This window comes from Canis aureus, chromosome 18 (genome assembly GCF_053574225.1).
Source record: "Canis aureus isolate CA01 chromosome 18, VMU_Caureus_v.1.0, whole genome shotgun sequence".
In the NCBI taxonomy this organism is placed as follows: Eukaryota; Metazoa; Chordata; class Mammalia; order Carnivora; family Canidae; genus Canis; species Canis aureus.
The window spans coordinates 7,987,106-8,008,536 of record NC_135628.1 but is presented as its reverse complement, the minus strand read 5'-3'; the positions used below and the strand labels follow the sequence as shown (position 1 = coordinate 8,008,536).

General features: G+C 34.4%; 1 long non-coding RNA gene across 12 annotated transcripts in view; it reads left to right on the top strand.

The window, feature by feature from the left end:
* The window catches only part of LOC144288544 (uncharacterized), a 493,091-nt gene that overhangs the window by 376,408 nt on the left and 95,252 nt on the right, over positions 1-21,431 (top strand). For all 12 annotated transcript variants that reach the window (XR_013356452.1, XR_013356435.1, XR_013356462.1 and 9 more), the window contains one exon: positions 16,523-16,623. This is a non-coding gene — a long non-coding RNA (uncharacterized LOC144288544). The remainder of the gene's footprint in view (positions 1-16,522; positions 16,624-21,431) is intronic.

The window sequence follows — 21,431 nt, the reverse complement described above, 5'->3', positions numbered from 1 at the left end:
ATGAGACTGATCCTCCTGCCTCCTGATTTCAGATATCAATTGAAAGTACTAATAGGTTCCTAGGTTACTCACAACTTCTGTCCAACTTAGCTACAAATCCAGCGTTCCCATGACTTCTTTACCCTTGGATTCAAATATTTCCTAGAATGGCTCACAGAATTCAAGGAAACCCTTGCATTTATTAGTTATTATCTAATGAAGTATATGATGAAGGATACAGATGAACAACAAAATAAAGAGATACATAGGGTAAAATCTGGGAGGATCCTGAGCATAGGAGTTTCTGAGGAGTGCAGGTATATCACTCTCTCTGTACATGGGTATGTTTACCAACGTGGAAGCTCTCTTAACCCCATACTTTCAGAATTTTTATGGAAGCTTCATCACACAGACATGATCAAACATTAACTCCATTTCCAGCCCCTGATCCCTCACTGGAGAATGGGAGTTGGGACTAAAAATTCCAAGCTTCTGATTATGGCTTGATCTTTCAGTTGATCACCCACATTCAGAGCCCACCAAGAATCACTTCTTTAGAACAAAGGAACTATGAGCCACGTAATTCTAAGGGATTTAGGAGCTCTGTCAGAAACTGAGATCAAAGATCAAATATTAGAACGAAAGATGTTCTAGTGCTCTTATCACTTAGGAAATTACAAGGGTTTTAGGAGTTTCTGTGACAGGAACTGGGACAGAAACCTATATATATGTATATATGGTGTGTATTTGCATGTATATATGTGTGTATATTATATACACACACATATATATATAATTTCACACATTGACATAAATACAGTAAGTGAATTGTCGAATGATATTGAATGAATGAGTTGTTCTAAAAAGCAAATAAATAGTATATTGATATAATGGATATTTCTTTGCATTTGCTGAAGGCAACAGTATTAGAATATTAGACTAAGAATAATCCGTATATTAGAAAATATTACCAATTTCTTATTAGAAGAATTATTTTGTTTTTAAGATTGTTATTGTTCTTGAGAACTTTATGGTATACTTAGCTTAGAATTTGAACAACCTATTTAAAAATTTAAAATATAGGGGAGCCTGGATGACTCAATTAGTTAAGGAATCGACTCTTTCTGCTCAGGTCATGATATCAGGATAGTGAGATCCAACCCTACATCAGTCTTCTTACTCAGTGCAGAGTCTGCTTGTCCCTCTCCCTCTACTCCAACCTCTGGGATCTCTCACTCTCTCAAATAAATAAATAAATAAATAAATAAATAAATAATAAATAAATAAAATCTTTAAAAAATTTTAATATGTTACTCTAGACCATTGTTTTGTATCAAGTATTCAAGAAATACCAATTATAGTTATATAAATTAAAATGAAGAAAATGTTTTCAATTCTGTTGTATAACAGTTACTATGATGGAAAATATTATACATATTTAAATGTGGGCTATCACTTCATATAAGGATCAGTAAAATCCCTAAAATATTTTGAGTAGTGGAGACTGCAGATATCAGGTACATTATAAATCTTGCCAATGGTTTAGATTACTGTGCATTGTTGTATGGAACATGTAAAGGATATCCCAAGCATTTAATTTAAACATTGTAAGTAAAATCTGTGTTACTGATTATCACAGTTTCTATTTATTAATCCATAAATAAGTCTATTTTTTATGTTAGTAATGTCATAAATAATTTCCATAAAATAACTCTTCTAGGAAAAGTATCGTGTCATACATACATGAGTTGAATTTACATATTGTTTTATAATACAAATAATGATCCACATATAATGTGCCACTTTTTCTAAATGCTATAAATATTAACTTAAATACAAGTTATTTATATCTTTAAGCATAATACTTTCTATTACATTTCAAACACACATATATATGTAACTGTAAAAGTATAATCACCCATACTCTTCCTAAAGCATTGTAGCTTTGGAGCTTAATATAATAATTTTTAGTTATGTTTGTCTGGCTGGCACAGTGTTTATAAAAATGTCTTTGAAAGGCTTTGTGTAGCCCATGGATGTACTAATCCATCCACAGCCTTCACTCCTCCCCATTATTTTTCTCCTGCTCAAGTCACACATTTATGTTTTTATTATACAACTGTAGATATTTCACTTTTCTGATCCTTGATGTACAATATATCATATATCATTCTCTCCTGTAGCTTTGTTACTGTGAATCTATCTCACATGCTGTTTTCCAAGCATTTTAAGGAAATGGGCTCTGTCCTATTTCATTTTCCAAGTGCTTTACACAGGGAGGAATTCAGTAAGAACTTATTGAAATAGTTGAGGAGGTGGGAAATATCTTGAACATATATAGAGGATGCTTCCTGAATACTTAAAGAATTAAAAGCAAATTTCATATTTTATAAAACTAGGGTTTTTAGAAAGATAGCAATCTGTGGTAACAAATTAACTGTCCCTTGTAGAATAAATAAAACTTTCAACAAAACAATAACTGGCATTCCCTAGTCTTAATTTTTTTCTGTGATCTGGATTTTATTCCCAGAGTCTAAGACTTCTAGTTTTTCTTTAATTTATATGTTGACAAAGTATCAAATGTACATACTTTTAAAAAGTCAAATATTTAAATGAGCATATAATAGAAAATAATGGTTACCCTGATATGTGTATGTCTTTGTATCTTAAAGTAAAAATTAATAAGAATGTAAGATGTATTATGATTATTAGAGTGAAAAATGGATTTTAAGAACTGAGTAAAATGCATTTGAAATCTCAACCCCTACTCCATTCATTCACATTCCATAATAATAAATCTTTGACTATTTGAAAACATCATTCGTGGGTGCCAGAATTACCATTTGTCTTAGGCAAGTAAGCAAACAAGTAGAGAGCATGCATGTTATTCTTGCGAGGTCAGTTATTACCTGTGAAAACTGGCTTGGAGACCAGAATTATTTTACAATAACATAAATCTTTAAATGTTTTTTTACCCCTAAATATTTTTAGATTACAAGGGCAGAACTTACAATGTATATAATCCTCAAAGAAAGCCCTTGAACCAAGATTTACAAGTTTCTAAGAACCAGATTAGAAGAAAACATTTCTTAATGCAATTTATTTTGCTGTTCATAGAAATTTGGCATATTGTCTTATTGGCTTTCACATCATTCAAATGACTAAAAATATATGACAATAACAACACCATTTACATTACCATAAGAGAGAAGTAAATGTCTTGGTAATTTTGTTGTTTAGATACTTTTGAAGATGTTATATGTAACAAACGTTGTATTAACAATGCTTCAAAAAGATGTTTCTTAAACTTCGGACAGATAATTCTTTTTCGCGACTTAACCCTTTAATGCTGAACTAGACCTCTCACCCATAAAAGAATCATCTAGCATACTTAAGAAATAACCAGGATACAGTTTGTATGTAATACCAGTATAGCCAGATAAATTGTGGGGGGATAAAGGCCGTTAAATACTTTCACTGGTACCATACACACACTTCATAAAAAGAAATTTCTGTAACTCAAATGGAAGCATCTGAGTTGCTTACTTTAGACTTAGAACTGTTGGGTTATAAAATTAGAAAAATTCAAATTATGTAAGCAAAACTAAAACCTTTTTCTATTTGTGGTGTCAGAAAGCTGAGACTTCGTAGCATGGTAACATACTATGGTTTCATGCTGTCCTTTTTTGTCTGGTATTTAAAAAAATATTTGTCTATATTATGGTATAATTTTAGTCATCTCATATCTTGGTGAGATCCTAAAAAAAAAAAAAAAAAAAAGGTTTTCCAAGGAAATGTGAGACCTCCCAGTGTATTTGCATTAGTCTAGTATGTTTTTAATTCAAAAGTTCAGCATAGAAATAGTAAGCAAAGGATCTTAAAATCACATTATTATTACATTTGGTTATAATAAAGGTGATGAAATCTCCGTGGAAAGGCATGAAGTAGCCAGTAAATATCATGCTAATTTCTTCTCCCTATTATCATTAATAAGACATGAATTATTAACGAGAGAATACTTCTAATGATTCTGATTTGTGAGCCTTTGTAATTTATGAACTTCTTCAAATTGAAAATCTCCAGGGTGAAAAAATTATCTCATCTCTATATATATTCGGTCCACCCAGAGTATGTTACCAAGTCTATCTACCTGGAGAATGCAGCCAACCTATAGACCTATAGTCTTGATCTACAGTTGTGATTATAGCTGCATTTTATTTCCAATTAGAGATAGAAGTTTGGTGATGGCTTCTTAGAAAATCACCTTTAAAGGCTTATTTCAAGGCGAATTTCCATGTCATTTAGGAGATATGAACCTTTTCAGATTCCTTCACGTGGGGAAGGCTGTACTGTGGCTCTGGAATAGTTTGGCTACACTTAAATTTTGGCTCTAATTCTTGCTATGGGTATGATCTCTCCGTGCCTTGGTTTGAGTGTCACTAAAAGTAGAATAATATCCTGAATAAAATGGTTTTGAGAGTTGAATCCAGTTAATCTACATAAACTTCTATAGCGTGCTGTTCAAAGAGGTTAACTCTAGCCTGAATAAATGACCTTGAGGCAACTTCTGAACTCGAATAATTTGTAGTGTATCTTGATGATTTTCTCCAGGCTCTTCATAACTAAAGAAAAGTAAAGGGTCTTGATGAAATACATATTCATTGGCTCTATATTTTAGGGCAAGTTTTGGCAAAATTTATCCATAAAGGGCCATAAAACAAAAGCACGCTAAGGAAGGATTTGGCTTGCTGGTCGTCATTTGCCAACCTCTGCCTTAGAACAAAGAAATGACATTTTTGTGTTGAGGGATTCCTCTTTAAATAGCTTCTACTTTTTCTATTAAAATTTAATCCATGCACACTGTGAAAGATAACAAGGAAAATAGTTTGAAAACACGGAAATGTTTTTCTATATTACTCATAATCACATAACTCATGAGTAACTACTTTCAACAGTTGATGATTTTCTTTATAGAATTTCAATTTATCTATCTATCTAAACCAGAAGTAGAAATGTACTGTGAAGACTTCCAGGGAAGATGATGGAGTAGGAGGATCCTAAGCTTACTTGTCTCACATATACTAGATAACATTCACATCAGTGTAAATAACCCAGAAGACAACCCAAAGACGGCAAAACAAACTCTACAACTGAATTTAGAGAAGAAGCCACATCAGAGCATGTAAGAAGGGCAGAGACACGGTTGAGAGCTAAAGGGGACCTTGGGACTGTCCCTGGAAAGGAAGGACACCATGAGTGCAGAGAGGAGAGAAACAGACTCTCTACATTGGTGAGCTCACTTGGGAAAGATGAATTCCCATATCATTTGGCTTTGAAAACCAGAGGGGCCAAATTTCACCCATTCTTACAACCTGCAGGACTTAAAACTTTAAAATCAGCAGTCTCAGCTCTGGGAGAGCTAGGATGGCAGAAGGGTGAGAGGAAACCAAGTCCTCACCCTTAAAGAGACAGCATAACCAACAGTCCAGTGGAAATACAGCATAAGTGCACCTGGATGACTCCGTGGTTGAGCATCTGCCTTTGGGTCATGGAGTGATCCAGGGGTCCTGGGATTGAGTCCCACATTGGGCTCCCTGTGGGAAACCTTCTTCTCCCTCTGCCTAGGTCTCTGCTTCTCTCCCTGTGTCTTTCATGAATAAATAAATAAAATCTTGTTTTTTTTTTAAAGGAAATACAGCATAGAAGCAGCGGTTTGAAAATCCCATGAGGTACAGAGAAGGGAGCTTGTGCTGGAGCAACAGGGATCATTAGGAGATTTCTCCAGAAACAAAGGAGCTGGCCAGAGCCATTTTCTTTCCCCACCCCTAAGCTGAGTGTACCATGCAGTGCTGAAACTGGAGACATAACTTGCTAAACTTTGATTCCCCCTACAAGTTCCCCTGTAGACATGCCTCCTCCAACCAGATCTCAGCTCCAGGTCTTTTCCTACAGCATAGCAGTACTAATTTTGCTAACACCTCACTAACCCCCTACCCCCCATCCCCAGATGCTTCTGCAGATCCACCCCCTTCAATGCACTCTTGGCTGGAACCCATCCAAAACAGTACCACAAGCCTGGCAGTGTGCAAGCAGCCCTGGGGCCAGCACCACTCCAAAGTGATGCATGCCCTGAAGAGAGGGAAAGATAACCACACACACCAGTCAGACTATGGTCTTAGCAGTGGGTTGGGGCAGAGAGTTGGTCTGACTGCAGACACCACTGACCAACAAAAGTATCTTGGAGGACAAAAGAGGGAAAGCACCCTGCTGTTTGGTGCTACCACATGTCTGGCAAATGCCTGATCTGACTCAACATGAGTCCAAGGCAGCCCCAGACTGGCCCACTAACAGCCAGTACAGATGACTGGACTGAAGGCAAATGTGGCTCAGATACAAGAGCAGGCTGCAACACACATAGGAGACACTCTTGATTTACCACGTCCTGGTGAACAGGGGACATTACAGTGAAGGACACTACAGGACCTCTTCTTCATAAGGCTACTACTTTAAAAATAAGAGATGTAGCTGACTTTACTAACACAGAGAAACAGACAGAGGGTTAGACAATATAAGGAGACAGGAATATGTTCCAAATGAAAGAACAGGAAAAAAAAATCACAGCAAGGTGACCTTAGTGAAATGGAAAGAAGGTAATATGTCTAACAGAATTTAAAGTAATGATGATAATGATACTGGACTTGAGGAAAGAGTAAAGGACCTCAGTGAGACTCTTTACAAAGAGATAGAAAATATAAAAGAGAACCAATTAGAGATGAAGAACTCAATAAGTGAAATTTAAAAATACACTAGATGGAATAAATAATAGACTAGATGAAGCAGAAGAATGATTAGTGTCCTAAGGAATAGAGTAACAGAAAGCAATAAAGCTGAGCAGGTGAGAAAAAAACAAACAATTTGAAAATAGACTTAGGGAACTCAGTGACACCACTAAGCATAATAACATTTATATAATAGGGATCCCAGAAGGGGAAGAGAAAAAAAAGGGGGGTGGAAAATTTATTTGAAGAAATAATAGCTAAAAACTTCCTTAATATGGGGAAGGAAACAGAAATCCAGCTCCAGGAGGCACAGAGAGGCTCCCAACAAAATCAACCCAAGAAGATTTGCATCAAGACACATAGTAATTAAAGTGACAAAAAGTAGTGATAAAAAGAGAATTTTAAAAGTAGCAAGAGAAAAAAAGAAAACAGTTACATACAAGGGACACCCAATAAGGCTATCAGCTGATTTTTCTCCACAGAAACATTGCAAGCCAGAAGGGAGTGGCATGACCTATTCAAAGAGCTGGATGGGAAAAATCTGCAGCCAAGAGTATTCTATCCAGCATGACTATCATTCACAATAGAAGGCAAGATAAAGAGTTTTCCAGGCAAATAAAAGAATTTATAAGCACTAAACCAGCCCTACTAGAAATGATAAACAGGACTCTCTGAGTGGAAAGAAGAACCATCAGTAGGAGCAAGAAAGTAGACTGGCAAAAGCAGTGAAATTAAGTATATCTATGAAGATTGATGAAGAGACTTACAAAATAAAAGGGTGTAAGATATGACACCATGTTCCTAAAACATAGAGTTTAAACTTAAAAAACTATGAACTTAATATAGACTGCTATTGCAGAAGATGTTATATACAAACCTAATGGTAACCGCAAATCAGAAAACGGTAATAGATACGCAAAAATAAAGAGAAAGCTAAAGAAAGCCAACTAATCCTAAGAAGACAGCAAGAAAGGAATAAAGAAGAACTACAAAAACAACCATAGATCAAGTAACAAAATAGCAATACATACCTGTCAGTTATTACTTTGAATGTAAATAGACTACACTCTTCAATCAAAAGACATAGGGTGACAGAATGGATGAAAAAGTAAGACTCATCTATATGTTGCCTACAAGAGATTCATTTCAGAGGAAGGGTTAGAGAAGACTTTATCATGCAAATTGATGCAAAAAGAAAACCATAGATGTAAGACTTAGATTGGCAAAATAGACTTTAAAACAAAGACTGTAACAAGAGACAAAGAAGGACACTATGTAATAATAAAAAGAAAATATAATTCTGAATATATGTGCACCCAACATGGAACACCCAAATACATAAAATAATAACGAACATAAAGGAAGTAATAGATAGTAATACAATAATTGTAGGGGACTTTGACATTCCATTTACATCAATGGATAGATCATTCAAAAGAAAATCAATAAGGAAATAGTGGCTTTGAATGATACATTGGACCAGATAGATCTTACAGATATATACAGAACATTCCATCCTAAAACAGCAGAGTACACATCTTTTCAAAAGAACATGAAACATTCTCCAGAATACAACACATATTAGTTCATAAATCAAATCTCAATAAATTCAAGAAGACCAAAGTTATAACATGCACCTTTTCTGACTAAAGTTCTATGAAATTAGAAATCAACCACAAGGAAAAAAATCTGGAAAAGCACAAATACCTGGGAGTTAAAAAGCATGCTACTAAAAAACAATGAATGAGTCAACCGAGACATCAAAGAGGGAATTTAAAAATACATGAAGACAAACGAAAACGAAAATACAATAGTCCAAAATCTTTGGTATGAAGCAAAAGCAGTTCTAACAGGGAAGTTTACAGAAATACAGCCTACCTAAATAGGAAGAAATATCTCAAATAAACAATTTAATCTTATACCTAAATGAGGTAGAAAAGGAAGAACAAAACCCTAAGCCAGTAGAAGGAAGAAAATAAAGATTAGAGCAGAAATAAACAAACTAGAAAATAAAAAAATCAATAGAACAGATAAATGAAAGCAGTAGCTGATTCTTTGGAAAGATCAACAAGATTGGTAAAACTTTAGCCACTCTTCAAAAACAGCAGAAAAGAGGGGACTCAAAATCAGAAACGAAAGAGGAGAACTAACAACTGACACTACAGAAATATGAACAATCGTAAGAGAATATTATGAAAAACTACATGCCAACAAATTGGACAACTTAGGAGAAATGGATAAGTTACTAGATACATATAGCCCTCCAAATCTGAAGTAGGAAGAAATAGAAAATGTGAACAGACTGATTATCAACAACGAAATTTAAATTTAATCATTTATTAAAAAACTCCCAACAAACAAAGTCCAGCAGCAGCTGGCTTCACAGGTGAATTCTACCAAATATTTAAAGAGTTGATACTTATTCTCACGCTATTCCAAAAAATAGAAGAGGAAGGAAAGTTTCAAATTCATTCTATGAAGCCAACAGTACCTGATACCAAAACGAGATAGATACACTACAAAAAAGAGACTACAGGATAACATATCTGGTAAATATAGATGCAAAAATCTTCAATAGAATATTAGCAATCAAATGCAACAATACATTTAAAAAGTACTCACCATGAACAAATGGGATTTATTCCTAGGTTGTAAGCTGGGTTCAATATTTGGAAATCAATCAGTATGATACATCATATCAATAACTTCAATAAAAATCACATGATCACTTCAATAGATGCAGAGAAAACATTTGATGAAGTACCATATCTATTTATGATAAAAGCCCTCAACAAAGTAGATTAGAGGGGACATACCTCAACATAATATAGGCTGTATATGAAAAACCCCCAGCTAATATCATACCCAATGGTGAAAAACAGAGAGCTTTTCCTCTAAGGTCAAGAACAAGACAAGGAGATCCACTCTTACCACTTCTATTCAACATAGGACTGGGACTCTCACACAGCAGTCAGATAAGAAAATGGAATAAAAGACATCCAATTGGTAAAGAAGTAAAACTTCCATTATTTATAGGTGATAATACAATGTATAGAAAACCCTAAAGATTCTGGCAAAAAGCTGCTAGAAATGATAAATGAATTCAGTAGGATACAAAATCAATATACAGAAATTCATTGTGTTTCTTTTTTTAAAATAAAAGATTTTTTTTTTGAGAAAAAGAGATAGAGCATGAGCTGGAGAAGGGGTAGAGGCAGAGGGAGAAGCAGAATCCCTATCAAACAGGAAGCCTAATGTGGAGCTCAATCCCAATACCCTGGGATCATGACCTGAGCTGAAGGCAGATGCTTAACAGACTAAGCCACCTAGGTTTCCCCATTGTACTTCTGTACACTAATAACAAAGCAGCAGAAAGAGAAATTAAGAAAATGGCCCCATTTACAATTACACCAAAAATAATAAAATACCTAAGTATAAACTTAACCAAGGAGGTAAAAAACCTGTACTCTAAGACATTGATGAAAGAAATTGAAGAACGCAAAAGACCCTGGGCAGCCAAAGCAATTCTGAAAAAGAAAAACAAAACTAGAGGCATCAAATTACAGATTTCAAGTTATATTACAATACTGTATGATCAACTAATCTTTGATAAGGAAGAAAAAATATCCAATAGAAAAAAGACAGTCTCTTCAACAAACGGTATTGGGAAAATTGGACAGCAACCCGCAGAAGAATGAAACTGGACCACTTTCTTATACTAGACACAGAAATAAATTCAAAATGGATGCCAGACCTAAATGTGAAACCATAAGAATCCTAGAGAAGAATACAGGCAGTAATTTCTATGACATTGGCTGTTGAAACATTTTTCTGGATATGTCTCTTGAGGCAATCAAAACAAAAGCAAAAATAAACTATTGGGGCTACATCAAAATAAAAAGTTTCTGCACAGCAAAGGAAACAACCAATGAAACTAAAAGACAACCTACTGAATGGGGGAAGATATCTGCAAATGACATATCCAGAAGAGGATTAGTATCCAAACTATGTAAAGAATCTATACAACTCAACCAGAAAAACAAACAATCCAATTTAAATATGGGCAGAAGTCACGAACAGACATTTTTTTTTTTCAAAGGAGGCATACAGATGGCCAATAGATACATGAAAGGATGCTCAATATCACTCACTGTCAGGGAAATTCACATCAACACCAATGAGATATCACCTCACACCTCTTAGCATGGTTAAAATAAAAAACATAAGAAACAAATGTTGGTGAAGATGTGGAGAAAAAGGAACCCTTGTGCACTGTTAGTGAGAATTGTGCAGTGGTGCAGCCACTGTGGAAACACAGTATGGAGGTTCCCCCCAAAAAATTAAAAATAAAATTACCATATGATCTCGTAATTTCACTACTGGGTATTTACTCAAAGAATACAAAAGAATAAATTCAATAAATTCAACACTAACTCTTAATCAGATTGAAGAAGTCCCAATAGTCTATTTATTTTTGCTCTTGTTTCTCTTGCCTTTAGCAATGTGTCTAATAAGAAGTTGCTATGGCTAAGGCCATATTATTTCTGGGCTCTCTTTTTCTGTTCCATTGATCTATTGTCTATTTTTCTTCCAGTACCATATAGCTTTGTGGTATATCTTGAAATCTGGAATTGTGATATGTACAGTTTTGTTCAAGATTGCTTTGGCTATTCAGGATCTTTTACAAGTGTTAGGATCATTTGTTCTAGGTGTGTGAAAAATGCCTGTGGTATTTTGATAAGGATTGTATTAAATGTATAGATTGCTTTGGGTAATATAGACATTTTAACAATGTTTGTTCTTCCAATACATGAGCATGAAATGTTTTTCCATTTCTTTGTGTCCTTTACAATTTCTTTCATAAGTGTTCCATAGTTTTCAGAGTACAAGTTGTTTACCTTTTCAGTTAGGTTTATTCCTAGGTATCCTATTGCTTTTGGTGCAATTACAAATGGGATTGATTCCTTGGTTTCTTTTTCTGCTGCTTTGTTATTGGTGTATAGGAATGCAACAGATTTCTACACATTGATTTTATATCCTGTAACTTTGCTGAATTCATGTATTAGTTCTAATAAGTTTTGGTGGATCTTGTGTTTTCTACGTAGAGTATCATGTCATTGCAAATAGTGAAAATTTGACTTCTTCCTTGCCAAGTTGGATGCCCCTTCTTTCTTTCTTTCTTTCTTTCTTTCTTTCTTTCTTTCTTTCTTTCTTTCTTTCTTTCTTTTTCTTTCTTTCTTTCTTTCTTTCTTTCTTTCTTTCTTTCTTTCTTTCTTTCTTTCTTTCTTTTTTTGTCTAATTGCTGAAGCTAAGATTTCCAGTATTACGTTAAATAGTAATGGTGAGAGTGTACAATCTTGTCTTGTTCCTGATTGTAGAGGAAAGACTCTGTTTTCCCCAATGAGAATGAGATATTACCTATTGGGTCTTCCATATATAGCCTTTATGGTCTTGAGATATGTTCTATCCATCCTTACTTTGTTGAGAGTTTTTTTTATCACAAAAGGATACTTTATTTTGTCAAATGCCTTTTCTGCATCTATTGACAAAATATATAAAGAACTTATCAAAGTCAACATCCAAACAACAACAACAACAACAACAACAACAACAACAAAAACAGTTAAGAATGGGCAGAAAACATGAGTAGACACTTTTCCAAAGAAGACATTTAGATGGCTTATAGACACATGAGAAGATGCTCTCAGCAGCACTTGGCATCAGGGAAATACAAATCAAAACCATGATGAGATACCACCTCACACCTGTCAGAATGGCTAAAATGAACAACAGAAGAAAAAACAGATATTGGTGAGGGGACTTGTATTGATGATGGGAATGCAAATTGGTGCAGCCACTCTGAGAGCAGTTTGGAAGTGTCTCAAAAAGTTAAAAGCAGTGTAGCAATTACACTACTATTTACCCACCCAAAGGATAAAAAAACAGATTCAAAAGGGTATATGCACCCCAGTGTTTATAACAGCATTATCAACAATAGCCAAACTATGAAGAGAGCGCCCAATGTCCATTGGCTGATGATGGGTGAAGAAAATGTGATACACAAACACACGCACACCACTCTGGAATTTAACTCAACCATCAAAAAGAATGAAATCTTGACATTTGCCAACAATATGCATGGAGTGTATTATGCTAAGTGAAATAAGTCAGAGAAATACAAATACTGTATGATCTCACTCATGTGGAAAATAAGAAAGAAAACAGATGGACGTATGGGAAGAGGAATAAGAAAAAAAGCAGAGAGGGAAATAAGCCATATGAGACTCTTAACATCAAGCCATCTGAGCCCCTCAAACTGAAGGTTAATGGAGTGAAGTGTGTGTGTGGAATGGGCTAAAGAGATGATGAGTATTAAAGAGGGCACATGTGATGAGCACTGAGTGTTACGTGGAAGTGAAGAATCACTGAATTCTACTCCAGAAACCAATATTGCACTGTATGTTAACTAAGTAAAATCTAAATTTAAAGAAAAGGGAACACGCTAATTTAAAAACACTTATGCACTCCTATGTTTATTGAAGCATTATTTTAAAACTAAATTATGGAAGCAGCTCAAAGGTCCATGAATAGATGAATGGCTAAAGAAGCTATGATACACATTCATATCACACACACACACACACACACACACATACACACACACAGAGAGGAATATTACACAGCCATAAAAAAGAATAAAATCTTGGCATTTATAACAACATGTATGGATCTAGAGAGTATCGTGCTAAGCAAAATAAGTCAGAGAGAGAAAAATACCATATGATTTCACTTCTATGTGCATTTTAAGAAACAAAACAAACAAAAAAAAGAGACAGACAAAGTATAGAAATAGACTTTTAACTCTAGGGAACAAACTGATGGTTACTAGAAGGAAGGTGGGTGTGAGAGTGGGTAAAATAGGTGAACAGGATTAAGAATGCAGTTATCTTGATGAGTATTGAGTGAGGTATAGAATTGTTCAATTGTTATAGTATACACCTGAAATTAATATATCACTGTATGTTAACTATACTGGAATTAAAATTTTAAAAAGAAATATGCTATGAATATAATTTTAATTCCTTTTCTTTCTACTTATTTTACAATGAAATTATTCTGTTCTATAATAATTATTATATAATAATTCTATTATTCTACAAAGAAATATTTACCACAATCTCATAATATTACTTATATGTCTTTCACGGTAGGAGTCATGATTGAATAAATTTGAAAATTTGAGAACATAATTACACTTTACTCAATTTTATGTCTTACAGTATTGGTCCTATTCAAAGATTACTTTCCATACTCTTTACCTGCTAACAGCTAGTCACAGTTATACAAAAATCAGGAAGAGCATGATTTTTGATTACCAGTTCATTTTAGAGAGCTTATTACTTGAGAAAAATAATCTAGTCAATTCTCAAACTTGTTCCATTTTTTAATTGCCTGGAAAGCTATTTCACTTAAAATCATTTCTCCAAGTAATTTCAAGCCAAATACTTCAAAGTGCTATTTCAGTTTGTACCTGAAATTTAGTAATTGGTACTAAAGAAGATGATATATAATTTACATAATAAATATTTGAAGACATCCTTTTAGAATACAATGACCCATTTTCCTGTGAGAAGCCATGTGTTCACAGGCATCATATTCCAGAAAGTAAAAACCAAGAGCTAAGATAAGTGTAACTTCTTTTGGTGAGGAAAGATGTGCCTGAGCTTATATTGTATCTAAGAATACAAAGTAGTTTGCATATTTTTTGCTGAAGAAAAATGTCACTCATTGGTACCAAGATAGGCAAAGAGTGCTTTAATTCATTAGCTCAGTTAAAATGTTTGTTTCAATGGTAGTTTTTGGACTAATATCAATATTTTTTTTCAAAATAGCTTCTATCTGGATAAAGCATGATCCTGATCACAAGCATTAAATTCTATTTTTCTCAGTTCCCTATTAAAGTGGTCAAAGATAAGTCAAAAAGTAGGATCAGGGGAATTAGCTTCATCCCTAGAAACTGGAAAAGTTGCCATCTGTGCAGGTTAATTGAGAATTTGCTTTCCTATTCATTCACCCTCACATATACACTCTATAACACAGGGAGCTCCATTTTCTATGCTCCCCTGCACACTTGCTTCCATACTGGAAATGCAAAGTATTGGCTGATGGAAGATAGATAGAAACCACCACTGGTCTGCTCAGTATGGCATCTTTGTGGTGCCTGCAGATCATCCCTGACTCCTGATCTGCTGGGACCTCCCTTCCCTACTTATGTCCTAGCTCTTAACAGGTAGTCTTCACTGTGGTTCCAGCTCCCATGGAATATCCTGGGGCTCAGTAACACTACATCTTCTTTTTCTCTTGTGCTCTTTTCTAGTGTTCCAAAGTTTTGTCTCTTTGTATTCTGGTGTAGATATTTATTTCCTTATATTAATCCATCTCTTCAAAATCCATCCTCTGTCAAATCCATTTATTGAGTATTAATTTTAGTTATTTTTAAATAAATTTTCCATTTGATTATATTTCAGATATTTCAGTCAGTTATCAGCTGAATTTCTCCACCTTGTTCACTAGTTTATCAGATGTATTATTTCAATATATCATTTATGTTATATTTGGTATCTAAATCCAGTATCTGAATCAAATGAGTTTTGTTTTTTTTTTACACTATTATTTTGTTTGTTTGTTTGTTTTGGTCATTTGGTCTTGTCATCTAGTATGCCAAAATTGTTTGCTGGAATGAAAAATACTGATTATGAATCCCTGTAAAGATAATTTGAGATTTGATGATGTCATAATTCTCCACATAAGATTTCCTTTTTTGTTGGCAGAAAGTTAATAAAGGAATTGATACTCTTAAGTCAATGGGGTACTGACCTAATTCAAACAAAAACTTCAATATTTGTGAAGGCTGTTTTATTTCTGATTTGCCCTTATTCTCTCTAAGGTGCAAATTCCCAGTGATGCCAGTGGAATTCAGAGCTGTGTACCATTGTCCCTCTTCCTTGTGATTTCCCATCTCTAATTTTTGTTCTTGTGCCCTCATAATATTTCTGAATGCTTTCTTCAGCTTTTCAGCCTGTTAGCTACTGTTTTCTGCTCAACTTCTCCATTTCTCAGCTATGTTTTATAGATTAGAAAATCCTACAAGGAGTAGAATATTGAATTTTTTGATCTACATGTTCATTCTCTCTGGAACATTTAATTCTCTGGTCCTTGCTGGTTTCTTTTCTTTTCTAATGCCTTCAAACAGATCTCCAAATGTTTTACATAGATTTAGCAGTTATTCTTGGTAAGAGGGGTGGCTTAATATAACCCAGTCCACAAAAATGGCCAAAGACTTGAATAATAAATATATAGTAAAAAGTAGAAAAAAATTATTTTTTAATTAATTTATTTATTTTAGAGAGAGAGAAGGAGAGCTGAGTGGTGGGAGAAGGGACAGAGGGAGAGGGAGAGGAGAGAGTCTCAAGCAGACTCCCCACTGAGCACAGAGACAAAATCAAAAGTTGTTGCTTAACCAACTGAGCCACCTCGGTGCCCCAAAAGAATTATATTTTTAAAAATCTAAAGTGAATCACAAAATAAGAGATGCAAATATAAAATAATTAAAATAAAAATAAGAATTATAAGATTATAATCCAGCAAATTTTCTGGAGTTTCTAAAAACCTAAGAGAGCCAGTCCCATTTCCCAGTTTGGGCAGGAATACCTATTTTATCCCCAAGAGACCTATCTTGACTTTTTCTTTTTACTCTCCCATAGGATCTCTCAGCGGTTAAAGCTCAGATGGAACCCCCTTATGAAATATCCACAAGATGCTGCTGAGGTGCTCAAGAACTTGTCTGCAGTCCTTGCCTAAGCAGGTAGGCCTCTTTTGTCACCAGAAGGCACTTTGAAGGAAAATAAATGATTCCAGGTTTGGGTCATGTAGGATTCAAATAAATCTGGAGCATCTTATTGTGTTAGAAGGATAAAAGTCTTAAAAGAATGATGGAGAGATGATCAAAGGCAAAGAAGCCAGCTTTAAATATCTCTCTTTGGACAAATCGGGGATTATTTAAGGATAAATTGAAATATTGATGCAAATGATTAGAGAATAAAAATCCATTTGTCGGGATCCCTGGGTGGCGCAGCAGTTTAGCACCTGCCTTTGGCCCAGGGCGCGATCCTGGAGACCCGGGATCGAATCCCACGTCGGGCTCCCGGTGCATGGAGACTGCTTCTCCCTCTGCCTATGTCTCTGCCTCTCTCTCTCTCTCTCTCTCTGTGTGTGACTATCATAAATAAATAAAAATTTTTAAAAAATCCATTTGTCTATGCTGGTATAAGAATTCAAATAGGTAAATAAAGAGTTGGTGAAAGGAAGCTCTTCCTTTAACAGAGTGGCAACTAATAAATATAAAAGAAATAAGGCAATTAGAAAAATCACTAAAACTAGTGGCTGAAAGCTTGGTGAGAAACAGGATATTTATATAATATGTCCCCCCAAATAACTTATTAATATTATAGGAGGAAAGTAATCTTACAGTGAAGAAACCTAGTGGACACTTTTTAAGTATGTAAAATAACAACTCAATATTAGAGCAAACCAACCTCATATTTCTCCTGTTGCTGAGGATGCATATTTTCTGTGGTATTCTTGCTAAACATACAGATGAATCTAACAAGGAAATGTCAGATACATTAAATAGAGGAAGATTGTATAAGGTAAATTGGCCTCCACTCTTCAAAAAACATTAAGATCAAGAAAAACAAAGAAAGACTGAAAAGCTCTACAAGACTACATGAGACTAAAGAGACATGACATCTAGCTGCCATTCATGATTCTGGACTAGATTCTGTAATAGGGGGAAAAAGTATTAGGACAGTTGACAATGTTACATTTTCTGATTTTTTATAGCTGTAGTTACACAGAACAATGTCCTCGTTCTTAAGAAATATATACTGAAGTGTGTGTATTTGTGTTTGTGTGTAGTTATATATATGATGAGAAAGAGAGAGTGAACATGTCTATGGGTCAAAATATACCAGTTGATTATCTAGGTAAAGGTATATGGGAATTCATTGTGTTATTTTAGCAACTTTTCTATAAATATGAAATTATATCAAAATAAAAAGTTTACAAGCAAACAAACTAGATGACAAATCCCCAAAACTATAAGGTATAGCTGGAATCCAGCTACTGAGAGGGGCGAGAAGACAGTGATATTTATAACTATCTAAGAGGACTCAGAGGGCAAGACAATAACGACAACATCCTGATAGAAAAATAGGCAACTAACAGTTCATAAGGAAAAGATACAAATGAACCTTGAACATATTAAAGTGAGTTCATTGACACTCATAAGAATAACTGATAACACCCTGAGGTATTTGATATATTTTACAATACTTGCCCAAAATATATGAAAATAAGTTTATCTCATATGTTGTTGGTAGAAATGTGATAGGCAATATCCAGAACAATTATATATGAGTTTACCTATTGACCTGCCATTCCCATTTCCAGGAATCTATCAGAATGACACACTGTATAATATTGAAAGACAAAGCCAACTACTGCCAAAGGTACATCAACAAAAAAAAATGGTTTAATAAATTAGAAAACACATAATGGAGTCTTAGACTCCTCTATGAGAGAGAGAGAGAGAGAGAGAGATCTTTACACACTGTATCCTACATAGTGGTGTCCAGGACAGCTTTTTTAGGTGAAAAAAAAAAGCAAATTGGAGAAAAGCATGTACAATATACTACAATCCATCCAAGAGAAGAGGGGAGGAAATAACAGTAAATTAATATATTTATTTATAGCTAAAAGGGGGAAGGAGAACAAAACTTGTTGCCTAAGTGGGGTGGAGGGAAGAAGAGACAAGAGAATTCTTTGAATATCCTTTTTTTTTTTTTTTTTTGGTATATTTGACAAAATGTTCAATCCTTTTGTGTGCTGATATTCGGAGTTGGGGAAAAGTACAGAAATCAGTAAAGGAATTTTTGAGATAGATGGAAAACCGGGAAATTAGGGTTTTCTTAAAAGAAGAAATGTTTCAGAAAATAGAAATAGTCTAAGTCAGAAAGATTGGAACTGATCACCAGATTTATCAATATAGAGGTCACTGATAAGAAAGAGTAGTTTCAGGTCACTTATAAGAAAGACTAGTTTCATGGGGTGAAATTCATGTAGTTGAATTTGAGAGAGTAGGAGAGAATAGGAGAGGACTTGCAGATAGACTAGAGAACTTTTGGGGGAGTTTTCGATAAAAAGGAGCAGTGAAATAGGGAAATAGCTAAAGGATGTTTGTGTCAAGAGAGCTTTTCTTTCTTTTTTTTTTTTGAGAGCTTTTCTTTTAAGATGGGAAAAAGATTGTATATACGTTAATGAAACTTTATTACTAGTAAGGGGAAAATTAATAATAAAAAGGTGAAGAAATTGCTGTAAAGTAGATGATTTCAAGAAGAGCCTAAATCAGTACGTATTGATAGAAAAAAATACAGGAGGGTAATAGAGAAATAAGTGCTCATTTAGTGAAAACTTTCCAATGAACTTTCTGGTTTCAAAGTTAAGGACAAAGTCTATCTACGTAGCTACTTTGCAAGAGAAATCGGTAGCATGTGCATTCCAAGTCAAACAGTTGAAATACATACTGGCCCTTGGTATTTTGAGCTTTATTGTGTGTGTGTGTGTGTGTGTGTGTGTGTGTGTGTGTATTTGGTTTGATCTGGTTTTAATCACTACCTTTTTTCCCCTCATTTTTTTTTTTTGTATTTCTCTCTCTCTCTCTTTTTTTTTTTGTATTTTTTAATTCTTTTTTTTTTTTTCCCAAGGAAATAGAGCAGCATGAACAACCTAGTCAAATTTATTTGAGTGGAGAAGTTTTATTTGGCATCTTCTTTCTCTCTTGGTGATGTCGTATCTCCTTTTGGCAGTATGAACAATACCTAGACTACCCAGGCTCTTCATTTTTGCAAGAGAATAAGTCAATCTGTTCTAATATCTTTCATGATCATTTATTAGTATTTCATAAGCATGATGCCTTATCTCAATAAAATAGAAATTTCAGTCTCTGTGACATGAAATGGTAGGATATATTCTGGGAATATCAGAAGTTTTAGACCAAATCCAAATGTTACTATGTAACAGTTGTCTATTTCTCCTATTGGGCCTATTAAGGGTCTATTGGTGGGTCCTATTAAAAGCAATTTAAATTTTTGATTTTTTTTTGTTTGGCAAAGGAAAGTGTATAATTTTCCCAAGCTCTAGAATGTAGTACTCTCTTTACAGAGGTTATCCATTTTCAGAGTTCTCATATTCTTAGAGTTCCATTAAAAAATACTTAGTCTTTTGATGCAGCAATGCTGCATTCTCTTCACCTAACCAGTGTAAAAGTTTCCTGCAAATGTTTGATGGAAGACATTCTTGAGTTAGCATAACTTTATTTATTCCCTGGTGCGTGGGATTTCATTGCTTTGGTCCATGTGGGATAGTCCTCAGAGTGATGGATGACTCACTGTGAAACAGCTGTGACCTGCCAGAGTTCTTGCTGGCAATGCATTTTATGTGTAAATTTGATTTTTAAAAAATCACCATTATGTCATTGCATTCTTCTGCTTCATTGTTGGTGGCTGTGCTCCCTGGGGATGGAGTAACACCCTTGGATGGGGGGTGATGGAACAGATGGGCTGGTGTGGAGAGCATGAAGATGAGGGAAGAAAGATGACAATATATATAAGCATTTGCAGAACAAGCTGGCCTATTTACTATTAATGCTAGGACAGGCCCATATTGTGATGTTTTAAAATTCTTAGAAATGGTCCACTGGGATTAGTAATCATCAGTGGATGCTGTGTAAGGCAGATCCCAGGCAAAACTACTTGATACTTCATCAGTGGCATCTCCTTCCTCTTATAGTGCTCTTCTGCCTCATAGTATATTCATCTATACTTTTCTGTCTTTCTAGAAAGCAGATCCTGAGCACATCTTTATCTTGTTTTATGTTTATCAGTACAAAGAGATCAAAATAGTACCCATCTCACAGGGTAGCTTTAAGTATTAATATGTGTAACACTTTTAGAACAGTAACTGGCATATATATATATTATTTTTATTAAGAAAAACAAAACAGAATGATTTGATATATAGCTCAAAACCTTGGCTCTGTTCTCCTTGAACAAAATTAGATGATACAAATCTCTTACTAGCTCATATCCTCATCAAAATTTATTGGTCTTGTATACCCCCTCTTCCATAATAGTAAAAGTCTCAAACTAGCGACAACTGCTAAATCTGGCATATGGATGAGTTCTGTACCTGTACATTTAAAAATTTAATTAAATGCCAGTATTTATAATTTCAGATTCAGATATTTTTAATAAAAGTATGATTTCTGACTTCCTTGGAAAAAAATAAAATATCTGATAACTGCCCAACATGGAAACACTCAGTTGGAATTAAATAGTTGTAATCCCCTTTTGATTCTACATGTATCTTCTGACTTTCCAGTCTCCACTGTCCCTTATTTTTCCTTACAACCCAACCAGTTCATTTTTCATTGCTGCTGTGGGCCCTATGAATATGTGAGTTTGTAACCTAGGTACCACAGTTATCTTTCATAGTTGGGTTATTTGTAACTTTGACAGAAAATTCTAGAAAAGAAAAAACAGTCTATCCAGACAT